Raw genomic sequence first — 24,858 nt, forward strand, 5'->3', positions numbered from 1 at the left:
ACTGTAATTCCAGCTACTCAGGAGGCTGAGGCAGGAGAAACAGCTGAACCCAGGAGACAAAGGTTGCAGTGAGCTGAGATGCACATTGTATGCCAGCCTGGGTGACAAGAGCAAAACTCCATCTCAAAAAAAAAAAAAAAACCTTTTGTTTGCCTACCCTTCAGACCAGTGGTCTCCAAACTTTTTGATCACACCTTCCTATTTGTGAAATAGTTTTGAGGATATCTACAAAGTAACTATAAAATCTGTACTCCTATAAATAGGAAAGCTAAGTCTTTCCTTTAGTTAAAGCATAAGCAGAACTCCAACCGATAAGCTTTCTTTTTGCACCTCAATGGCTATCTCGAGCGCTGCTTATCCACTGCTCTAGTTTGGGAGCTTGGTGAGGACAGCAGAGGGTGTTTCATTCTCCTTGTATTCCTAGCATCTCTACAGAACCCAAAACATAATAAAGGAAAAAACGAATTAATTTACTGAACAGACAGCGAGGACCCTCCAGTAGGCCAGGCCCATACTAGGTACTGGGGACATTCTGGTGACAAGAAAGAGCCCTGGCCACTGTGGTCATAACCCTACAGAATGGTAGGGTGGGCAAACAATGATTTTCCAAACAAGTATAGCAAAGACCACTGAAGCATGAGAGAGAGCCCTCCAACAGGAGAGTGTAACCTAGGAAGCAGGGCCAGAGATAATTTCACCAGAACATGAGGCTCCAGGTGAGATCTGAGGGGTAAGCAGCATTAACCAGGTAAGGAAGGAAAGCTCCCTTCACACTCCAGGCTAAGGAAACCACAGAGGCAAAGTCCTGAGGCTGGATGGAGAACAGGAGGCACCAGGGGACTAATAGAGGCCAAGAAAACAAAGCGAATGAATAAACTAAACTAAGCAAGCCCAGGAAGGACGGCAAACTGCTTTACTCCTCTTCACTTGTCAAAACAGGCCACCCCTGACTACAACCCTCTGAAGGACTGGCTCAGCTCTGCTACTGCCCAGCCTCTAAGCCAAGCAGAACAGGTGGGCTCTCGGCCTCCCAGCCAGCCCTCCCAAGACTAGACCTCCACATCACCCCTTCTGAGGAGCCCAGGCGCTCCGAGAAGATACTCCTGAAAACCATGCATGTTGCCATAGGCACCACCAATCAAAGGCTTCTGAGCAGTTTAATTTTTTAAAGGGAGTGTTAAATATTTTACATCTTCTAACAGCACTGTTTCTTCCTTGCCTACAATAAAAGGGAACACCCCATACTCCTCAAATGAAGGACTCACTCAAAATAAATTCCAATCTGCAAGACAGTCCAGAGAGCTCGACAACCCACTGTCAAGGGCATCTTATGATGTCCTCATGACATCCTTGCATTCCTTGAGGAAAGCACCTGGAGACCCCAGAATCATAGGCCACACAAGCCCTTCCCTGCTGGAGCTCCTCTGACCCCAGGAAGGGAAAATTATTCACAATGATGCTTCAGGTGAGTATTTAAATAGCCCGTGCCTTTAATAATTAAAGGCAAAACCACGAACATAAACTGTAATGCAGGCTGGCGGCTGCAGGGCCTCCTCTGGCAGCAGCTGTCTTGAAGAGGAGCTGTATCTTCTATCAGTGCTCAGGCATGACTAATATTTCCCAGTTCCTAGGGGGCCTCGCCTCCTCACACCTGCCATTGCTGGCTCACTAATGTACCATGTCCACTAATGTACCAAGGCCTTGCGAAGCAAACACAAAATAGTCCTAAAAGGCCTAACATTGCCTTAGCCTGGGTTCATGGACCTGGCAACCTGATTTTCAGCAACCACCACCAAACCCTGCTCAGGGCCTCGGCTCTCACAAGCCCCAGCTTTCTCCAGCTACTCTCATTTCCGTCCCTGTTGGGATTTTGCTTTCTTTCTCTAGAGCCTCTAATTCACTTTGTCCTGCTTAAAAGCAGTTCCCACTCCTGCCTCACCTCTCCACTCAGATTCCCCACTGGCCAGGCCACTGGAGCAGTGACTCAGATCTCCCAGCTCCAGTTCCAGCCTTTCTTATCTCATCCCTGACTTCTAGACCCTGCCCAGTCACCTATCACCAGCCTCCTGTGTGCACTGTCTAAAAGAAAGACCTTGTGATGGCTCACACCTGTAATCCCAACACTTTGGAAGGCCAAGGTGGGCAGATCACCTGAGGTAAGGAGTTCAAGACCAGACTGGTCAACATGGTGAAACTCTGTCTCTATTAAAGACAAAAAATTAGCCGGGAGTGGTCTCAGGTACCTGTATTCCCAGCTTTTCAGGAGGCTGAGGCAGGAGAATCGCTGGAACCCAGGAGGTGGAGGCTCCAGTGGACTGAGATGGCACCACTGCACTCCAGCCTGGGTGGCAGGGTGAAACTCCAACCCAAAAAGAAAGATAGGCAGGCCCAAGCCCAGAAGAGTTAGCATTGTATATCTTATAGCAGCACTGGAAAGACTCCCTTATATCAATGTACCAGGCAAACAGTCCCATTTTCCTCCCTGTCCATTTGTTATAAGCAGTTACAATCCCTGACCATAATTCTACGCTCACAGGAAATGTCACCCAACACTGGATCTGTCCCAACTAAAGGCAAATTCCAAGTGGAAAAAAGCAATGTGCAAATGAATTATCTATTTACACATCAGAGAAGGAAAACTGCTTGTATGCTCAGCCACCAGGTTCCACACAGACTCCAGGCAAAAAGAGAAACCGAATTTCACAAGGTATATCCTAATGGCCTTTCATACTAGGAAATCAAGCTCAAAGGTCAGCCCACAGGCTGATGTTAATAATCAATGCACAAGCCATTATATAAGTGCATAACGAGCTTTCACACATGCAAGCAGAAGGACAATTCTGGGATCTACCAAGCACCCATTCCAGTCATAACTGTTATAAGCTAGACCACCACCCAAGATGATGGAAGGTCAAGGCCCAAATAGGAATGGATTGGCAAAGACAGTTCCAGGTTGTATCAGTCCTTTCTCACATTGCTATAAAGAAATACCTGTGGCAGGGCTCAGTGGCTCACGCTGGTAATCCCAGTACTTTGGGAGGCCAAGGCAGGCGGATCACGAGGTCAGGAGTTCAAGACCAGCGTGGCCAACATGGTGAAACCCCATCTCTACTAAAAATACAAAAATTAGCCAGGTGTGGTAGAGCATGCCTGTAATCCCAGATACTCAGGAGGCTGGGGCAGGAGAATCACTTGAATCCAGGAGGCAGAGGTTGCGATGAGCTGAGATCACGCCATTGCACTCCAGCCTGGGTGACAGAGCAAGACTCCATCACAAAAAAAAAAAAAAAAGAAAAAGAAAGAAAGAAAGAAAGAAAAAAGAAATGGCTGAGATTGGGTAATTTATAAACAAGAGACGTTTAATTGGTTTATGGTTCTGCAGGCTGTACAGGAAGCATGATGCTGGCATATGCTTGGCTTCTGGGGAGGCCTCAGGAAACTAATACTCAAGGCGAGGGTGAAGGGGGAGCAGGCATGGAGCAGGCATGTCACATGGCCAGAGCAGGAGCAAGAGAGCAAAGAGGGAGGTGCTGCATACTTTTAAATGACCAGACCTCACAGGAACTCACTCACTATCGTGAGGACGGTGCCAAAGGGATGATACTAAACCATTCATGAGAAACAGTCCCTATAATCCAATCCCTTCCTACCAGGCCCCCCTCTAACATTAGGAATTATGTTTCGATATGAGACTGGGGCGGGGACACACATCCAAACTGTACCACAGGTGAAGCCTCAAGCAATCAATACTACGTGGGTTTTTTGTTTTTGTTTTTGTTTTTTTCTGAGATGCAGTCTCACTCTGTCACCCAGGCTGGAGTGTAATGGCGCAATCTCAGCTCACTGCAACCTCCGCCACCTAGGTTCAAGTGATTCTCCTGCCTCAGCCTCCCAAGTAGCTGGGACTACAGGTACCCAGCACTACACCCGGCTATTTTTTTTATTTTTAGTAGAGATGGGGTTTCCCCATATTGGCCAGACTGATCTCAAACTCCTGTGATCCACCCGCCGCAGCCTCCCCAAGTGCTAGGAGTACAGGCGTGAGCCACCACAACTGGCCAATACTCCTTTTTTTTTTGAGACAGAGTCTCACTCTGCCACCCAGGCTGGAGTGCACTGGCACAATCTCCCCTCACTGCAATCTCTGCGTTCTGGGTTCAAGCAATTCTCATGCCTCAACCTCCCAAATAGCTGGGACTACAGGCACACACCATCGTAACTGCCTAATTTTTTGTATTTTAGTAGAGATGTGGTTTCACCATATTGCCCAGGCTGGTCTCAAACTCCTGAGCTCAGGTGATCCATTTACCTCAGCCTCCAAAAGTGCTAGGATTACAGGCGTGAGCCACCATGCCCAGCCAAGCACTCAATACTCCTGATCACTAGTACTCAGGGAGAACCTGTATTTCTGTGCCACGCCCAGAATCAGGCTTGCTAGGAACAGTCTCCTCACAGGTCAGCCTAAGGTCTGCCACTACTACTCACCTGACCTCAGGTACATCACTGGCCTCTACTACTTTCCCTGTGTGCCTCCCCTAGGTGAGGCAAAATGCCACATCCATTATGTAGCACTAGAGCACCCTCACTACTTGCACCTCCACACACACTGTATCATACTAGAACCTTCCTACTTCATAACCTGAAATGCACTGTTGATCTGTTGATGTCTATTGGGGAAGACAAGAACCCTGCTCTGTGGGTATTCATAAAGAAATAAACTCCTACAGGGTGGGGCACATGTCTACAGTGTTGATGAGACTGCTCTATTAAAGTACTTCTTGGCAGGGCATGGTGGCTCCCAGTACTGTGGTAGGCCAAGGCAGGTGGATCACCTGAGGTCAGGAGTGAAACCTCACCTCTACTAAAAATACAAAAAATTAGCCAGGTGTGGTGGCAGGCACCTGTAATCCCAGCTACTCAGGAGGCTGAGAATGGAGAATTGCTTGAACACAGAAGGCAGAGGTTGCAGTGAGCTGAGATTGTACCACTGCACTCCAGCCTGGGTGATAAGAGTGAAAAATAAATAAATAAAGTACTTCTTAAGCCAAAGTTCCACATATAAGCAGGGATTTACCTACCCAATGGGGCACCCTCCCATCCCTGGGGCTAACATCAGAGCTCTCTTTCTCCTCATCCATCAAAATGGGGCACCCCTAGAATACTGTGAAAGACTAAGCAACAGAGGAAATTACACCAACAAGAGAGAAACCTCCAAGAAAATACCAGGGCCCAGCTGGGCTTCTGTCCCTACTCTCTTCTGCATTCCTTCGGTGCAGCCCTCTGCTCCACGGCGGGGTGATGGTAAATGTCCCATCCACTCCCTGATGAAGATGTAGTGAGGGGAAAAGAAATGTATGGGAACAGGAGAAGGGGCTGTGAGGACCAGCCTGCAGGGAGGCAAGCCAGGAGAAGGGAGACACTGAAAAGATCCTTGTTCAGAGGACCAGTGACCACTTGTGACACTCAGAGGGCTTAATGGACATACTGGCATTTTCACATCAGCTCACATGACTGAAGCAGCCCTCTGCTGAGAAATATTCCATTATGTGTCCCTCCCCAGGTGGTCAGTCAGCTCTACAAGCACAGCCTTGCCTGACAACATTCTTTCTCCACTCTACTCTGCTGTGTGAAAATGTCTCCTTGGCTCTCTCAGTACCTTCTGTCCCCTTCTCATTCTCAATAACAGTAACCAGAATTTACTGACTGATTACTATGTATGTGTCAGGCATAGTTCGTTCTTTCCTTCCTTCGTTTTTTTTTTTTTTTAAATGGAGTCTTACTCTGTTGCCCAGGCTGGAGTGGTACAGTGCTATGATCTTGGTTCACCGCAGCCTCAACCTCCCAGGCTCAAGAGATCCTCCCACGTCAGCCTCCCAAGTAGCTGGGACTACAGGCTTTTACCACTACGCACAGCTAATTTTTAAAGTTTTTGTAGAGATGGGGGTCTCCCTATGTTGTCTAGACTGGTCTCAAACTCCTGGGCTCAAGTGATTCTCCCACCTCAGCCTCCCAAAGTGCTGGGATTACAGGTGTGGGCCACCATGCCCAGCCCATAGTTCTAAAGACTTGTATCGCTGGACCATCTAATCCTCCCTACAATCCTGTGAGGTAGGTGCTATTACTTCCTCCCTTTTAGAGGTGACACTACTGAGACACAGGGCAGTAACTGGCCCTAAAACTCAAATCTGGGAAGTAGCAAAGCCAGGATTTGAACCTAGGCAGCCTGAGTGCAAAGACTATACTCTCAGTTGCCCCACCTCACCTCAGAGAGAGAAGAGCCGTACTCAAAGATAAGAGATCTGTTCCTAGCTCAGTCCTATCCAGCTACGTAACCTTAAACAAATGGTTTTTCTCTGCCTCAGTTGCCTCCACCATGAAATGCTAATCATAAATATCTGGTCTAGAAACACAGAAATCTTAGCTCTATAATCCAGCCTGCCTAATCGATTCTCCTAAAATTATGGAAACACTCTATAACTGTCCATGCTGACCGTAGGGCAGTCACTAGCCACACGTGGCTACTGAACATTTGAAATGTGGCTATCATGACTGAGAAGCTGAATTTTTAATGGTATTCCAATCTAATTAATTTAAATAGCCACATGTGGCTAGTAGCTACTCTACTGGACAGCTCAGCTCTAATCTATAAACTCCAAGAGGGTAGGTGCCATTTCTCTTTGCTGCTATATTCCCAGAGCCCAGCATGGACGCTGGTCTATAGCTGGTGCTCAAAAACTATTTGATAAACAAATCAAAAGCTAAAGACTTTTCAGGTGCTCTAACAGTACCTCATCTCCCACAAAGGCATCAATCCATCATGTTCCCTGGCCAGTGGACATTTAGCCTTGGCTTGACACAGAATTCAGGGCTTCCTAATGCAGTCTGGTAGAAAGTTGCTCTTACGATAAAAAATGCTTCCACTGAGGGCCGGGCGCGGTGGCTCACGCCTGTAATCCCAGCACTCTGGGAGGCCAAGGCAGGCAGATCACAAGGTCAAGAGATCAATGGTCAACATGGTGAAACCCCATGTCTACTAAAAAATACAAAAATTAGCTGGGCGTGGTGGCACGCACCTGTAGTCCCAGCTACTTGGGAGGCTGAGGCAGGAGAATTGCTTGAACCCAGGAGGCGGAGATTGCAGTGAGCTGAGATTACACCACAGCGCTCCATCCTGGCATCTGGCGACAGAACAAGACTGTCTCAAATAAAAAAAAAAAAATTCTTCCACTGCGCTAAATCAATCTCCCTAAAATTTCTAGTTAATAGTCCTGGCACATAAACTCTCAAGTGTGGGAAAACCAAAAGAAGTCATGAAAAAACACTTAAATGTTTTTAAACACCTTAATGTCAGATTACATCTGTAATTCATTTTCATGGTTAAGATGAATCCGGGCTGGGCATGGTGGCTCACGCCTGTAATCCCAGCACTTTGGGAGGCCGAGATGGGTAGATCACCTGAGGTCAGGAGTTCAAGACCATCCAGTCTGACCAATATGGTGAAACCCCATCTCTACTAAAAATACAAAAATTAGCCAGGCGTGGTGGCAGGCACGTGTAATCCCAGCTACTCAGGAGGCTGAGACAGGAGAACTGCTTGAACCTGGGAGGCGGGGGTTGCAGTGAGCCGAGATCACACCATTGCACTGCAGCCTGGGCGACAGAGACTCTGATGAATCCAATTTTAACTGGTAGCCATGTAAGGCCTGTTAAATATACAACTATGACCTGTTTGGGAGAAAACAATCCTCTAGTGTCAGAGCTGTGGTCCAGAATTGCTATCTCCACTGACTTTACTACCAGTGTATTTGAGTCCCCCGATTCCGTAAGTGCACCAGGGAGTGTGCAGCTAGGCCCTCAACAAGCTAAGCCTTGTTCTCCAAGCAGGGTCTGGGGATTCTGGCAGAACAATTCTCATTTTCCTATTTCCTTGATGTACTCCTTAGTGAAAAAAATCCAGTATTTCCTACATACCTCCTATGTACCAACAACTGTGGTACACACAGGAGCTACAGAGGATGACAACGTGGTACTCACAAGGAGCCCTTGGTTTAGAAAAGGGAGAGTCAAAATGTGCAAAGGACTCACTTTGTACAAGGCACTGAACCAAGCCAGGAGAAAGACATATAAACCAAACATAATCAACTCAGTGTGACCCATGCCAAAACAAATATAAGTACAAAACACCATATTGGCTGCCTTAGAAGAGACATGTGGAGAATCCCAGCACTGTGGCTTGCACACAGCAGGTGCTCAATGCAGAGAACTGAATCAAACCTTGACCAATACCTTATTTTAAGGCTGGGAAAACCAAGGCCCAGACAGGTTATGGGACTTCTCAAAGTGACTGAGGTGGTTACTAACAGGACTGAAGACAGCAATACTCTGTAACACTGTCTCCCTCCCAGTGCTTTTTATCCTCCATTGCATGGGGAAAATCGGCAGGATCTACTGCCTATTATTATGTCTGTCTCAGAATAAATGATGGATTTATTTTTGTAAGACTGTATGTTTCAGTCTCTTGAAATCTGATGACTAAATGTATGCATATCATCTTAGGAACGTGCATTCAATCATTTAACAAACACTTCTTGAGAATATACCCTATATTAGGCACAAATTTAAACGTATGAATGAAGAAATGAAATAAACTTTGGGTCAAATCAGAGAGCCGAACACCCATTTTATCTCTGCTGTCTTCTGGACTCCCACTAAAACAACAGTAGAAGAACATGTTTCTTAATGAAAAGGAGACCCCAGCAGATGAGCTACTGTCAACAGCAGTGGAGAGAGGATCACCATACAGTAGCTGATTTAGGTTTCTGTGTTGTCTGCTCTGCTAAGTGCAAGCAGGGCAGGAACCACTAAACAAGTGCCCAACTCATGGCACAGAACCCAGAGAAGGTTCAGGAACTGGAGTCACCAAGGACTCTAAAGGGAGAAGCAGGATGGGGCTAAAAAGAAGAATCCTTGCCTGCAGGTTGGTACAAAGAGCAGCCAGACCTAGGGTCCCTCTTGCAATCTGCTCAGCCTGGTGTTTTCCCTGCCTCAGCCAGCTGAAGGTGGAGATCCACTGATCAGGTAATTTATACCAGAGATACAGCCGATGGAAGAACACAGCTGGGGGAGGTAGAGAGATGGAAGCTGGGGTGCGGGGGTGGAGATGAGGGTGGGGGGGGTGGGACACGGTGGGTGGCGGCACTTTCAAATGACCCAGGGATTGAGTGAAAGTCTGCATATCAAATAGGCTAATACCTATCCCCCTTCCCCATGGAGGCTCCCAGAACGCAGGACAGCCAGGCTATTACTCACCTTACCCCACCCCACCCCACCCTCACCCCACCCCACCCTCAGGCAAAATCCTCTCCAAGAAAGCCCTATCCAGGAAAGCCCCAGAGAAAACGTCTAGTTTGCTCCAGTGGAGAAAAAGGGACTCTGCTGGATCACCTACAATGAAGTTAGCAAGTCCCCTCCTTCTGGCACTGATGCCCAATCAGCATCTCGGTGTCCATTCTTGAAACATAATAGACAGTCAAAGATCAGCATGCATGGAAGAATAACTGCCATGGAAGATACAGTAACAAAAACAAGTGGAAAAAAGGACTTAGAGGAAACATCCTTCTCCAAGAGACAGCAGAAAACATCAAAAAACAAACAAAAAAACCCCACCCTAATATAAAGGAATTTACTGCACCCATGAAACAAGAATAGAATGTAATCTAAAAAAGGAAAGCAAGTATTCAGAGAGCTAGGGAGCTCTTAGAAAGTAAAACATGCAAATATGTTTCATGTAAAAACATGAAAGCAGAAAATTAAAAATGGAAAAGGGTTTAAGATAAAGCTGAAGATATCTCTCTGAAAGACAAAAAATATCATAAAATAAAAAAAGAAAATAAAATTTTTTAAAATTATAAACTTGATCCAGGAAGTCCAACATTCAACTAACAGGCATTCCAAAGACAAAACACAGAAAATGGAGAAAATGAAATTATTAAAAGTTATCTAAGAAAATTTCCCCAAACTTAAAGATATCAGTCTTCTGATCAAAAAGGCACACAACAGCCAGACGAGGAGGCTCACACCTGTAATCCCAGCACCCTGGGAGGCCAGGTGGATCACCTGAGGTCTAAAGTTCAAGACCAGCCTGGCCAACATGGTGAAACTCTGTCTCTACTAACTGCAAAAATTAGCCAGGTGTGATGGCACACGCCTGTAACCCCAAATATTTGGGAGGCTGAGGCATGAGAATCACTTGAACCCAGGAGGCAGAGGTTGCAGTGAGCAGAGATTGTGCTACTGCACTCCAGCCTGGGCAATAGAGTGAGACTCTATCTATTTAAAAAAAAAAAAAAAAAAAAAAAAAGTACCCACCAAAGACCCAAGCCAATCATTTTTAAAGCAAGGAAATTTCAAATACAGGAAAAGAAAGATGATCCTAAAAACTTTTCAGTGAGAAAGCAGGTTATCCATAAATGATCAACAATCAGAATGGTATCCGAATTTTGATACCAACATTGGAACCGAGATGACAGTAGAATGATGGCTTCAAAACTCTAAGGGAAATGGCTTTCAACCTCAAATTCTAGATTAATCAAATCACCAGTCAAATATGAATGTAGAATATGAACATTTTCTGACCTGCAAGTTTAAAGTGATCAGCTTCCACAGACCCTCTCTCAGAAACTTGTGGAGGAATAAATCAACAGAAGAAACAGGATTCCCCTGGTAAGGGAATTCCCAGGATGAGTCATGCTACAGGCCTAGAGGTCACTGGGCAAGAATAAAGGAGAGAGAATGGAGGCCTATAGGAGGAAAGTCTCCAAGGTGGGGATTAAACATAATAATAAAATAAAAAGGAACAAGCCCAAGCCCCGTAGCTCATGCCTGTAATCCTAGCACTTTGAGAGCTGAGGAAGGAGGAGTGTTTGAGGCCAGGAGTTAAAGACTAGACTGGGCAATCTAGCAAAATCCCATCTCTACCAAAAAACTTGAAAAATTAGCTGGACATGGTGGTGCCTGTAGTCCTAGCTACTCAGGAGGCTGAGGCAGGAGGATCACTTGAGCCCAGGAGGTCAAGGCTGCAGTGAGCTACAATCACACCACTGCACTCCAGCCTGGGTGACAAAGCAAGGCCCCATCTCAATAAATAAATAGGAACACATGTTATAAAACAAATGTTTTAAGATGCTGTCAGATACTTTGAGAATTAGCAATAAGTACACAGAAACTAAGTAAATAGAAAATGTAAGACAATTATTAACTCAAAAAATGTACAAGAAAGAAAACATTATAGTATACTCTATGGCTCTGTCATGAACACTATTTACACAGTCAAAATAATGAAAGGAGCAAATATCAACGTAATCAAAAACTGTGATATAGCTATAATGAGAGGATAGGGAGAAAGGGAAGTACTGTGGAGGGCAGAGGAGAGGCTCTAATCCATAATAAGACATAAAGCAATAACATCTAAAAATAACCTCTAAACTGGGTATGGTGGCTCACATCTGCAATCCCAAAACTTTAGGAGGCCAGGGTAGGAGGATTGCTTGAGGCCAGGAGTTCAAGTCCAGCCTGGCCTCAAGCAGGGTCTCAACATAGTGAGACCCTGTCTCTAGAAAAACAAAAATAAGAAAAAATAAAACTAATATCTAAAATGAACAATCAGAAAACGGCCTTGTAAGCAGGTAACAATAAATACGATAGTGATACCAAGAGAAACGGCTCAGTGCATTGGAAGTAACTGTTGTAGACAGAATAACAGCAGCCCCTCAAAGATGTCCACATCCTAACCACCATGTTTGGCTAATTTTTTGTATTTTTTGTAGAGATGGGGTATTGCTATGTTGGCCAGGCTGGTCTTGAACTCCTGGCCTCAAGTGATTCGCCAACCTCAGCCTCCCAAAGTGCTAGGATTACAGGCATGAGCCACTGCACCCAGCCAGCCTTTATATTTTCTTGTAGTATTATTTGACTTTTAAAACTCTGTGTGTGGGGGGCACAGTGGTTCACTCCTGCAATCTCAGCACCCAGGGAGGCCGAGACAGGCAGATTACCTGAGGTCCGGAGTTCAAGATCAGCCTGGCCAACATGGTGAAACCCTGTCTCTACTAAAAATACAAAAATTAGGTGGGTCTGGTGGTGGGTGCCTGTAGTCCCAGGTACTCAGGAGGCTGAGATTGCAGTGAGCTGAGATCATGCCACTGCACTCCCACCTAAGCAACAGAGGGAGACTCTGTCTCAAAACAAACAAAAAACTCTCCGTGTGCATGTGTGTGTGTGTATATATATATATGTGAAACTTTTATACAAATTAAAATTTAATTTAAAAGGAAAAGAAACATGGATTCACTCTATTCCCAGAACTCAGAATATGGGGGAGGAAACAGGCTAGGGAACGAGCACTAACAACAGAAGTAGAAAGCTGAACACAAGAAGAAAAGCATCTCTTTAAGATGTGAGGGGAGACTGAAAGGAGAAGGCATCAGCCAGGAACCACAGAAAAAGGCCTTCTGGTGAGGGAACCAGTCCTGTTGGGGGGTGCAGGAGGGCCTGGTATTTGGGGACATGGAATAGGGAATGACTGGGCATCTGGTGTTTCGGCAGAGCCGGTAGGAAAGCATGGAGGGGTGGTCCTCAGCACCAGCAGGCTTGATGCCTACCCTATCCCTAGCTTCTCCAGCTAGGTTATGGGACTGCTATGCATATTTCGGGAGGGCTGGGACAAATGAAGGCCCAAGATAAACATGTTTTCCTACAACATCAATTGTATTCAAAAGTAAAGCAATTTAAATACTTTTATACTAAAACCAGCACAGATATATTGTAGAGAATACAAATCTATGTGATTTTTTAATATAAGAACTGCATACTTCAAGGTGACTTCTTGTTTGCAGTGCCCACTGTAGATGCTAAATTACTTGCTGACCACTGAGCATCAAGAGTCAATCCCCTCTATAACTAATTAGAGTCAGAAGAAAATCAGAAAGCAGTACAGCATCCATCCATCAAAGCATCCAGGGACTTTACACCAGTAACCTGTTTGTGGCTGCTCATCATCCTAAGGTGGGCAAAATACATACCTTGGGTCCCACTCAACACTAATCAGACAGTTAACAAGCATTTCATTCTTTTCCAAAAGGGTCTGAGTCCTGTTACAGCCAGTTAGGTTAGCACAGCCTGAGGAAAAAAGAGAAAACACTGATGCTAATTCTTCCTAGATATATTTTCTAGGCCACAGCTTACCAGCCCCTATTCTAAGCAGCATTGCAATCACTGAGTAGAGCCCCACCGTCACCATCGGCACCCCTAACCCCTTACAGTACAGGCCTCTGTCACAGAATACATTAAAGACACTTTTTCCATGGAAGGAAGTTTAGAAACAGGGTACATCCCTTGGGAGAGGGTGTCCCCTGTGGTCCACAATACAAGGGAGGAAACTTTTCCTATTGTTGTAAGAACAATAACCACATGACAGAGACCTGGAACTTTTTTTTCTATAAAAAGCTGCTGCTGACCACAGAAGAAGAAGGTGGGGAAAAAAATCAATGGAAGTCCACACAGAAGTAAAAAGCAATTTATTTGGATTTGGTTTATTTGCCCCTTTTTTGTTTTGTGTGTAAAACACATACACATTCAAAAAAGAGTGAACTCAACTGATTTTATTTATTTATTTAGACAGAGTCTCGCTCCGTCACCTGGGCTGGAGTGGGCTGTGGTATAGTGTGCAATCTCGGCTCACTGCAACCTCCAACTCCCAGGTTCAAGCAATTCTCCCTGCCTTAGCCTCCCAAGTAGCTGGGATTACAGGCACCCACCACCACACCCAGCTAATTTTTGTATTTTTAGTAGAGATAGGGTTTCACCATGTTGGCCAGGCTGGTCTTGAACTCCTGACCTCAGGTGATCTGCCCACCTCAGCCTCCCAAAGTGCTGGGATTACAGGCGTGAGCCACCATGCCTGGCTCTCAACTGATTTTAAATGAAGAACAGAGAATATGAAATGTTAATGACAATAGATTAAAACAAACCACAAAGATATATTGTTGACAATAAAGAAAGAATGAGGGAGGAGAGCAAGGAGAAAGAGGTAAGAAAAAGAAACGGATGGAGGAGGGAGACGTAGGAAAAGAGGAATGAGAGACAGCAAGATTCAGGCACAGGCCCACATGCATAATCACATGCAAAAAGGGGGAGCCACCAAAGGACCCACAGAGACACTTCCTAGGGCTTGAAGAGTTAGCCAAAGTTTTACATTGTTCATGGCCAGCTGTTGGCTGTAGCTCCAGACCTTGAACTATTATCACCCTTTACCCTTGCCTTTGAATGGTTAATGCTCTGGTCAACCACTGTTCACAGCTCTTTAATTGCTCATTGAAACATTCTGAAGCTCAGCTTAGGTCACAAGCCAGAATCTCCCCCAAATGAGCCACAATTCAGTAAATCATTCATCTCCAAGTGTCTCCTCTGAAAAGGCAGTACATGAAACACTATCTCATAAAACATTCAGAGAAGAAAATGTTGCTTGCACTGATAAGAAATCCATGGAAAAGTGTTTTGAGCTTTGCATTTACAAAAAAACCTGGACTTCAGCAGAACTGAGTCCCACCTCAGCATCAGCCAGCATCACCACTCACACACCTGACTTCCCACGTGTCCAAGTTCTGCATGCTCCCATGGATCTAAAGGCCTCAGTTGGCCCTGAAACTAAGCATACTCCACCACACTGCAATCTGAGGGTCAACAGGAGCGATCCCAAGGAGATTCCAAGTGAGTCTCAGTCCACACCCCCCAACCTACCCCAACCCTAGTCTACCAAACCTCTCCTCACTTCACCCAAGGCCTGGAGAAGAGCTCAGCTGTTTCAGAGACAATAGAGCCTCCCCCTTTCAAGCACCATCCTTTTCTCCTCCAAGCTTGGTTTCTGTGTTTGTCCCTTCCCCACATAACCTGTCCCCAGCCTACTATTTTCTCTTGTCTGTTTCTCCAGCCTCTCTCTTCCTGTGCTCCTATTTCCTCCTCAGGTTTCCCTATCCCATCTTAGAATCAATTCTCTCAGAGGAAGAGGGGCCTTAACAGATACATATAGGCCAGGCACAATGGCTCAAGCCTAGAACTCCAGCATGCTGGAAGGCCGATGCAGGCAGATCGCTTGAGTCCTGGAGTTTGAGACCAGCCTGGGCAACATGGCAAAACCTTGTACAAAAAGTACAAAAATTAGCTGGGTGTGGTAGTGTGTGCCTATGGTCCCTCGACCTCCTGTGCCCAGGCAGTCCTCCTACCTTAGCTTCTCAAGGTAGGAGGACTGCCTGGGCACAAGAGGTTGAGGCCATAGTGAGCAATGATTATGCCACTGCACTCCAGCCTGGGTGACAGAGTGAGACCCTGTCTCAAAATAACCACCACCACCAAAAATAAAAATAAACAACCCAGATACATCTAGAAAACAAGATCTACATACAATCTATCCACCTGAGTTCCCACCCCAGCTCCACGCCTTGCCAGCTGTGTGACCTTGAAACAATGGCCAAACCTCCCACCCCTTCAAATTCCTTAGTGAGTTGGGGGGTGGAACATGGCAATCACAGAGGTCTTTTACAACTCTCATCTTCTAGATAGGTAAATGTTCACCTGTATAACCATAAATAACCCAGCAAGTTAAACATCCACAGGGAAAGAGAACAAATTACAGAAACTCCCTTTCCTCAGCAATCTATCATCTCACCCTCATCACCCACAGACAACCACTCACTCTGGGGTCTGTGTCTCTCACTCTGGGCCATTCTAGCTCTGAATTATTTATGTACAGTTAAACCTCAAAAATCACACAATCAAGGGAAAGGTAGATGTGAGTCCAACAGAAGCCTGAGTTCTAGAATGCTTCTTTCATGCCATTGTGCAATACTTGGAATTTAATATCAGTTTAGCAAACAAGAAACTAAAAATGCCATCACAAACTGTGACTCTAAGAACAGTAGAGTTGTCAGGAACCCTGGAAGACCCTCTGCTCTAACATCCTCCACTTCATCAGCAAGGATACAGGCCCAGAGAGCAGAAGCCACTAGCCCAAAGCCCAAAGATTAGTGGCCAGGACCAAAGCCAGCTGACCTGCCTCTGGTCCAGAGCTCTCTTCCACCAAAGCTTTTGGAAACCATCCCTGCCTTTCTCCTACAGACAGGTCAAATCCTACCATGGAGTGCCCTCTACAGCAAATCTATCTCCACATCCAGGGAGGGGTCTGGAGATAAGTCTGGATGATCTGAAGATTATCAATGCTGCACAATAAAAGCTTTCTTTCCTGGGCCCTGCCCTTTCATTCTTTGCAAAGAAAACCCTAGACTCTGCTATCTGTATTGAACTCTATTTTAGAGAAGGGGAAAGAGGGGAACAGCTGAACAGTGCTTTGTTCTGCCAGGAAGAAGCATTTGCTCATCCTTTCCCATAACTCCTACCCACTCCCCAATATGCCCGATCCCTTCTGAAAAGTTTACAGAAACTCTCCAGCTACAACAAATGAAAGCAGGTAGGAATGGGTGTCGTCCACAAGATAATACCCTCCCATCTCTTTACCCCAGAGGGTAGACAGGACTTCATTTCAGTTGCTATTTCTCTGCAGGGAAGTCGCCAAAGGAGTGGTCTCAGGGCCCTCCAGCTGAGAAACGTGCTCTGAAACCCCTTGAGAACTAACCCTTTCCTAACAATCTGCTCCAATGGTGCCTAGGGCAAAGGTACCAACAGACCAATCCTTCCCTCTTTTCCCCTCAGGCCAAGAAGACATCAGAGCTTGGTTGGCGAGGGGCTATTTAAAGCAGCATCTAGAGGGCAGGGCAGAGAACTGCTGGAGGCATCCTCTTCCTCCACCCCTCCCCATCACAGCCCCAAAAATATGCCCCTCACTCAGAAGACAGCCATCTACCTTATCTGTGTCTGAAAGCTGAAGATATGTCCATCATGTTTTCTATCATTGATGCTGCTGACCCCGCTGCTGCCCACCCCATTTTTAATCCAACCCTCCTCTCTTCGATCACACCAAGCTACCTTTTCAACCAAAAACACAGAATTGAATCTAAGCAGAGGAGCTCAAAACACAAGGAGAGTGAAGACAGCCAATCCGTCCACAGCCTCCCCTTAAGAGAGGAAAAAGGGCGCGGGGGGCGGGGGGCTGTTGAGGGGAGAGATGGAGTCAGAGGCCTGACATGCCAGATAGGTTCCATGATGTCTCTAGATGAACCTCTCTCCTATTGACGGTGAAACCAATTCCAGCAATTTCAGCAGGTCGGCCCTGTGACAACAGGGGCATCCAGCGCTCAGTATTTAAAACAAAAATCCAAAGGCTCGCCCAGAACCTGCTGGGAAAACCCGGGGACTGAATAAAACGAGCCACGCTCAGTGGGATCCCTTCTGCTTTTATGTAGCAATGTAATAGCGTAATAAATTCTTGTCTGCCTGGAGAAAGCATGCACTGGTGAATTTCAAAGCCATCTTACAACAGCGGAGGCATGGGGATGCAGAATTCGACCGCACATTCCCCCCCATGAAGGAAACATAATGACTTCAAGCCTCTTTCCCTCTATCTTGAATGGCGCTACCGCGTATCTAGGAAGCCACGTCGAAAAGCAGCGAGGTGAGAGCGGGGGATGCCCGGGGAATTCGGAGAAAGGAGTTGCTTGCTGTCCATGTCGGTGACGAGCTGCCTAGCAAGATGCTGTCAGCCACTCGGGGAGAGGAAGGGGCACGGGCGGCACGGGCAGGCGCGGTGTCCCCGGCGCACACTCGTCCCGGTTCATTCAGGCGGGTCCGGCCAGCCGAGGCGTCCTCGCGCCCCTCCCGCCACCCTCTCCCAGGGATGCTGATGAATGAACACACCTGAGATGCCTCCATCCTGCCGCTCGCTCCCTCCGCCTTCCTCTGGCTGCTGCAGAGGTGCCCCTCCTCGGTAGTTTCACTTTACAGCACAAACCCATCCGGGGTTTGATGTCTCTTCCACCCACCCACATTGCAGCCACCCTGAGACGGGAGGACATTCTCTCCTAGCAGAGGCCATGATCGCACTACCCTCCACCCACCAAAATAAGAAAAAAAAAAAACACCCAACCCTGGAAGCCCTCATATCCTCCGCACCCTGGGGAACTCTCCTTGAAAGACTGGGGATCCGCCGAGCAGGCAGGATGCACGGTTCGGACGCGGGCGACCACCGCTTTCCCCGTGCCCATCGGGGGATGCTCTGGGGGAGGGGGGGTCCCCCAGGTCCCTCCAACAGCTGGCCCTTTAAATGCGCCTCCTCCGGGCGCGGAACAAAGGCGCCGCCCGCGGGGGCCTGGCCGCGCACACCCCCGGCGTTGCCGCCGCCGAGCGGGCGAGCGCGGACGGGCGGGCGCTGGCTTACCTTGCTGGTCGCCGGGCGGGCGGGCTGCGCGCGTCCGCCCCTCTCGCACTACACGCTGCAAGCTGGCCCCGCTCTGTTTTTCTGGGACTCGGAGCTGACTTCACCAACACTCCGCGGACCGCCAATGGGCTGCGGCGCCCGCCCCCTCATTAGCATGCCTCTGGAACCGTCCACTCTGGCAGCTCCCGGCCAGCGGGCGGTGCCAGGGGGCGGTGCCGGGCCCAGCCGTGACAGGAAGGGGCGTGTGCGTGGATGGGAGGCAAGGAAGCGTCCGGCGCCCGGCCCGAGTCTCCCGGCTTTGTGAGCCCGCCGGTAACGCGCGCGCGGGCCAAGTATCACTTTCCGTCCTGGCCAGGCCGCGGACTGGGCCGGACGCTGGCCTGACGCACCTTCTGGTCCTTCAAGAGGGGTCGCCCACGGAGAGCTTGGAAGAACCCTTAAATGTAAAATGACAGCGATAAGTTACTTAACCCCTGGACCTCAGTTTACCCATCAGTAAAATGGCATAATAGTACCGATTTCGTAAAATCTAGTGAAGATTAACATAGTTAACATACGTGATGCGTTTAGATCAGTGCCTGGCTGTCGTGCTACAATAAACGTTTGCTGTTATCATCAGTGTGCTCTGTACCAGCCAATGTGCTTAATGCTTCCTGGATATTTCCTCATTTGATCCTCTCAGCCTGGTAAGAGAGGAACGATTACTAATCCATATTTTTCAAGTGGGAAAACTGAAAATAATTACTATTTTTTAAGCGAGAAAACTGAGATGTAGTTTAAGTGGCTTGTCCGAGGTCATACAGCAAGTGGGGCAATCAGGATTTGAACCCAGGCTCTGAGGTTTCACTCATGCAACACACATATTTTTAGAGGCTCTGTGGCAGTGCCGGACCCTGGTGTTAACTGCAGAGAACAAGACAGGCAAGGCCTCTTCCTTCAGGAAGCTTCCATTTTAATGGCAAACAAGTAAGTAAGATCCTCTGCAATGTGAAAAGTAGAGTGAATACAATGCAACAGGGTCATTGCAAGTGGAGGGAAGGCACCGTGTTGGATAGGGTTCAGAGCTAGCCACTGTGCTATACCATTCTCCTGAGCTCCTCTAGTCCCCCTCAGAGTTACAGAAAAGGAAACAGAGGCAGGGATCAGAGTGAGGAAACTGCTGGCCCAAGGTCGCGGAGCCAGCAAGTACTGGTCTGGAACTTGCTCCCTCCATGACTGTGTTCCCACATCCCTGAAGATAAGACAGTCGCCCCTTGGCCTGAGCACAACTGATGTTTGTCAGCTGCCCTTGCAAAAATCTTCAGCCAGAGCACATTCTCAGTGAACAGGCTGTGGGTGGCAGGGTAAAGACTGGCCTTGATGACTGCACAGGCTGATTGGAAACTCATCAGCAAAGGTTCTTAGATGTCAGGGAACAGTGACACGTCTTTGGTGACCACCTGGTATCCTCTACTGTGTATTAAAAAACAATAGACCGGGCGCGGTGGCTCACGCCTATAATGCCAGCACTTTGAGAGGCCGAGGTGGGTGGATCACGAGGTCAAGAGATCGAGACCATCCTGGTCAACAAGGTGAAACCCCGTTTCTACCGAAAATACAAAAATTAGCTGGGCATGGTGGCATGTGCCTGTAATCCCAGCTACTCAGGAGGCTGAGGCAGGAGAATTGCTTGAACCCAGAAGGCAGAGGTTTCGGTGAGCCGAGATCATGCCATTGCACTCCAGTCTGGGTAACATCAGCGAAAATCCATCTCAAAAAAAAAAAACCAATAGAAGACTCCTAGCCATCTGGAAGCTTATTCTATAAATAAGAAAACACTGGGGAACCACTCAACCTAGGGAGCCCCCAGCCTACGCCTTCTACCTGTACCTCATCCTTCAGGTTTGCAAAGAACACTTCCCAGGCTCTCCTATTTATTTACTCTACAATCTGTGTTAAGACAGCTTTCTCTGGGCTATAAAGTAATAAAACAGCTAATATTTATTGAGCACGTCTAGGCTACTATGCACTGTACTGTACTTGTGCTAAGAGCTTTACATGCGTTAACTCACAGCCACCATACAACCCCAGGTGGGAGTAGTATCGTTATCCTGAGGTTACACACAGGTGGAAAACAAAGGGTAGAGAGACCAGGCACTTACCCAGGAAATTCAGGGCAACACCATTTTAGAATAGCCAAAAAAAAAATCAAAACAATCCAAATATCCAATTTGAGTGCATTTGTTAATGACAGTACAACCATATGACAGAATATCATATATTAATGACTACAAAAATGAAGAGGTTTATTGACACATAAAGATGCTTACAATAGCTGGGCTCAGTGGCTTATGCCTATAATCCCAGCACTTTGGGAGGCCAAGGTGGGCAGGGGTGGATCACCTGAGCTCAGGAGTTCAAGACCAGCCTGGGAAACATGGTGAAACTCCATCTATAGTAAAAAATCCAAAATTAGCCAGGTGTGATGGTGCGCACCTGTGATCCTAGCTACTTGGGAGGTTGAGGCAAGAGAATCACTTGAGCCTAGGAGGCAGAGGTTGCAGTGAGCTAAGATGGTGCCACTGCACTCCAGCCTGGGTGACAGAATGAATCGCCATCTTAAAAAAAAAAAAGTTGAAAACTAGTTTTATACTACAGTCCCATTAGAACTATTCTTATGGGATTGCAAGTAATTATTTTTGCTAATCTATAGTCTTCTGATTTTTTTCTTCATAAACATCTACCAACTTGTCCAACGAAAATAAAACAAAATAATTTGAAGACCAAAAACAAGACTTTATCAATGAAGATTTCATCTATACCATCTCAAGGAATCTTAAGGGAGGCTTAAGCCTTTGAGTCATCCCTCAAATATTGAACCTCTCTGCTGTTTCCAGTCTGTGTGACTGTTGCATGTCTCAGTGTCAGGCATAACGTTGCCATTAGGATTTATGAAAGAAATGGAAAAATAGCACAAAGTCAAGAGGGAAGGAAAGTGAGGAAAACAGAAAGAAAAATCCTACTGTCTTTCAGGACTCATCTCAGATGTCACCTCCAAGAAATGTTCAGAGTCATGGTCTTTCAGTGGGTTGTGTTTTTGTTTTTGAGACAGGGTTTCACTCACTCCTGTCACCCAGTCTGGAGTGCAATGGCGCAATCTTGGCTCACTGCAGCCTCGACCCTCTGGGCTCAAGGGATCCTCCTGCCTTACCCTCCCAAGTAGCTAGGACTACAGGCACGCGCCTCTGTGGCCAGGTAATTTTCTGTATTTTTGGTAGAGACAGAGTTTCACCATTTTACCAGGCTGGTCTCGAACTCCTGGACTCAAGCGATCTGCCCTCCCAAGCCTCCCCAAGTGTTGGAATTACAGGCATGAGCCCCCGTGCCCCGCCAGTCTTTCAATGTCTTAACAATGAAAGCAACCCAAGAAATTGTCAGGTGTAATCGTGTCCATTCATCCTATCTCCAGTCATTCATGAATTCATCTGGGCAGCAGACCCTGAGCTAGGTGCTGGCTACAGGGTGGTGAGAGAGAGAGACTTGCTCCCTACTTTCCAAAGGTGATAAGGAAGGAGAGGCCCAGGGAGGTTCCTTTGGGCAGGGCCAGCCCCATGGGCATGCAGCCTGTGCTGAGGAGGGCCTCACACTTGATTCCAAGCTCTGCTCTCACCGTCTTGAAATGTTTCAGTTTTGAACTAAGAGCCCTGCCTTTAATTTTTGAACTGAGCCCTGTAAATTATGTAACCTGTCCTGGGAGGGTGAACCCCAAGACCTTGTCCGTGCATCAGTGACTGAGCCTTGAGTAAAACTTCCCATTCTTCAGTCTCAGTTCCCACCATTTCTCTTAAACCTGGGTCCCCAGGGAAACGGGAGGGCTTTTGCCTTCCAGCCCTACACAGGGCTTCATTTCTTCCTTTCTCACGGAACTTCCCATATTTGGCATAAACTCCTGGATATCTGTGTGTAGTCTTATCCCTCACTTCCTCTCCCTAGCAGATTGTAAATTCCATGAGGTCGTTGCCTTGTGTCTGCTCATCTCAAACAGTGCTTAGTCCTGTGTTTTACATACTGTTTAAAATGTGCTTTAGTTTAATTTAATCTTATTAGTAACTCTTCATTTTCTCTTCATGTGTATCAGATTATTCCCAGCAGTCCTTCCGCTGTTGGAGAGAAATAAAAATACCAGGCAGAGAGTCATGCACACAAACCAGGATCATAAACATGCTGTGGGAAGCATCCCCCAAGCAGGTCATAAGTGTGAGGAATTAGGAAAGGAAGGAGCAGGATTTTTCAGAGGACAGCCCAGAGTCATCAGTCTTTACTTTATCTACAGAGCCACACAGTCTGGGAGAGAGGGAAATAAACTGGAGACTCTGGGGCTGGCAGTAGCATAGCAGTTAAGGCTGTGGGCTCCAGAGACACCTGGCAGAATCCTGGCTCCAGTGCCTAGTGTGCAGTCTTCTCTCATCTCTAACCTGGAAAAAACAAAACCCTCTCTAGGTTTACTTGCAAGCTAAAGAGCAGATCATGCTTACGCACTGCCCGACACACATAGTCATCAGTAAGTGAATATTACTTTAACATTACTAGGAGGCAGTGTTGAGAAAGATGCCTTCTTAGAATACGTTGGTTTTGGTTAATTGTTTTTCCAGTTACCCAAAATACTGACCATAGTCATTTTCAGAGATACCATGCTGGAGAACACCAGGGGAAAAGAAGAAAATCAAGTGAGAGAAAGGGATTTATGAATCAAAGAGTTTTGCTGCTGTATCACCAAAAACCCCTTGATGATTTTTGTCTAATGCCTCTGTAGCATCTTACAGAAAAGTAAAGCAAGAAAGAGCAAAACTCTTTAAATAACTGATTGTCTTGTTTCTTACTGATTAATTACTGAGCAAAAAGCAAATCTACACACGTGTGCCTCAGGGCACAGAACTGATTTGAAGATGATGGAATGCCTGAGCAAGAATTCCACATTCCTTAAAGGTCAATGCTAGTGGATGATGCTTTAGGGAAATTCGGTGAAATGGTGGAGGTTGGTCAAGAGAAGTCTATGGGGCCAGGTAGAAAGCCAGAGGATATAAGTAGGGATTGCTGTGCTTGGAATGCAGGGCTAGGATGAGTATGAGTAACCCCAGGACTCTACTCAGAGAGCCTCTGTTTATCAATCTGTAAACACTTGCTCTGGCTGACACACTGGCGCACCCCTGTAATCCCAGTGCTTTGGGAAGCTGAAGTGGGAGGTCACTTGAGCCCAGGAGTTTGAGGTTACAGTAAGCTATGATTGCAGCACTGCACTCAAGCCTGGGTAACAGAGCAAGACACTGTCTCTAAAAGACAATAAAAACAAACTAAAAGCACTTGCTCCAGTGTGTCTTGTGTTGTTGCTTGAAGGAAAACATCTACACATAATAACACCCCAAATATTGTATTGTATTTGACCAAATATCCAAGGTTTGGCTTGGAGATTGTTTTATGCTATTAGATAGTCAAAATAAAGACATTTAAAATGTTGGCCTGGCCAGGCACAATGGCTTATTCCTATAATCTCAGCGCTTTGGAGGCTGAGGGAGGAGGATCACTTGAGGTCAGGAGTTTGAGACCAGTCTAGGCAACATAGCAAGACTCTATCTCCACAAAAAAAATTTTTTTCTTGAGATGGGGTCTCACTCTGTCGCCAGGCTGGAGTGCACAAAAGCGCGATCTCTGCTCACTGCAACCTCCACCTCCCGGGTTCAAGCGATTCTCCTACCTCAGCCTCCCAAGTAGCTTGGATTACAGGGGCCCACCACCACGCCCAGTTAATTTTTGTGGTTTTAGTAGAGACAGGGTTTCACCGTGTTGGCCAGGATGGTCTCGATCTCTTGACCTTGTGATCCGCCCACCTCGGCCTCCCAAAGTGCTGGGATTACAGGCGTGAGCTACCACGCCTGGCCAAAGAAATTTTTTTTCTTTTTTTTTTTTTTGTTCTTTCAGACAGAAGACATTACTGCACTGCTAAGAAATTTTAAAAAAATTAACTGGGCATGGCCAGGCGCAGTGGTTCACACCTATAATCTCAGCACGTTGGGAGGCTGAGGCGAGTGGATCACTTGAGGCCAGGTGTTTGAGAACAGGCTGGCCAACATGGCGATGCATCATCTCTACTTAAAATACAAAAATTATCCAGGCAATGTGGCAGGTGCCTGTGATCCCAGCTACTTGGGAGGCTGAGGCATGAGAATTGCTTGAACCCAGGAAGCAGAGGTTGCAGTGAGTCAAGATCGTGCCACTGCACTCCAGCCTGGGCAACAGAGTGAGACTGTGTCTCAAAAAAATACATATATATTAGCTGAGCATGGTGGTATGTACCTGTAGTCCTAGCTACTCAGGAGGCTCAGACAGAAGGATCACTTGAACCCAGAAGTTCTAGCCTCCAGTGAGCCATGATCACATCACTGCATTCCAGTGTGGGCAACAGAGCAAAATCCTATAAAAAAGAGGAAAAAAAAAAGGAA

The 24,858-nt window shown here is 46.8% G+C and overlaps 1 protein-coding gene across 50 annotated transcripts in view; it reads right to left on the bottom strand.

Annotated features, from left to right (window-relative positions):
• Positions 1-18,436, bottom strand: part of SORBS1 (sorbin and SH3 domain containing 1) — a 251,854-nt gene extending 233,418 nt beyond the window's left edge. For 47 of the 50 annotated variants that reach the window (XM_078346145.1, XM_078346141.1, XM_078346135.1 and 44 more), the window contains exon 1: positions 18,383-18,436. The gene's annotated coding sequence lies outside the window, so the exon portion shown is untranslated. Of the gene's footprint in view, positions 1-13,079; positions 13,177-18,382 lie in introns of all 50 variants that reach the window. The other 3 variants (XM_078346102.1, XM_078346132.1, XM_078346119.1) reach the window with 1 other exon arrangement.
• Between the last annotated feature and the right edge of the window lie 6,422 nt (positions 18,437-24,858).

Source organism: Callithrix jacchus, chromosome 12, assembly GCF_049354715.1.
Source record: "Callithrix jacchus isolate 240 chromosome 12, calJac240_pri, whole genome shotgun sequence".
Lineage (NCBI taxonomy): Eukaryota > Metazoa > Chordata > Mammalia > Primates > Cebidae > Callithrix > Callithrix jacchus.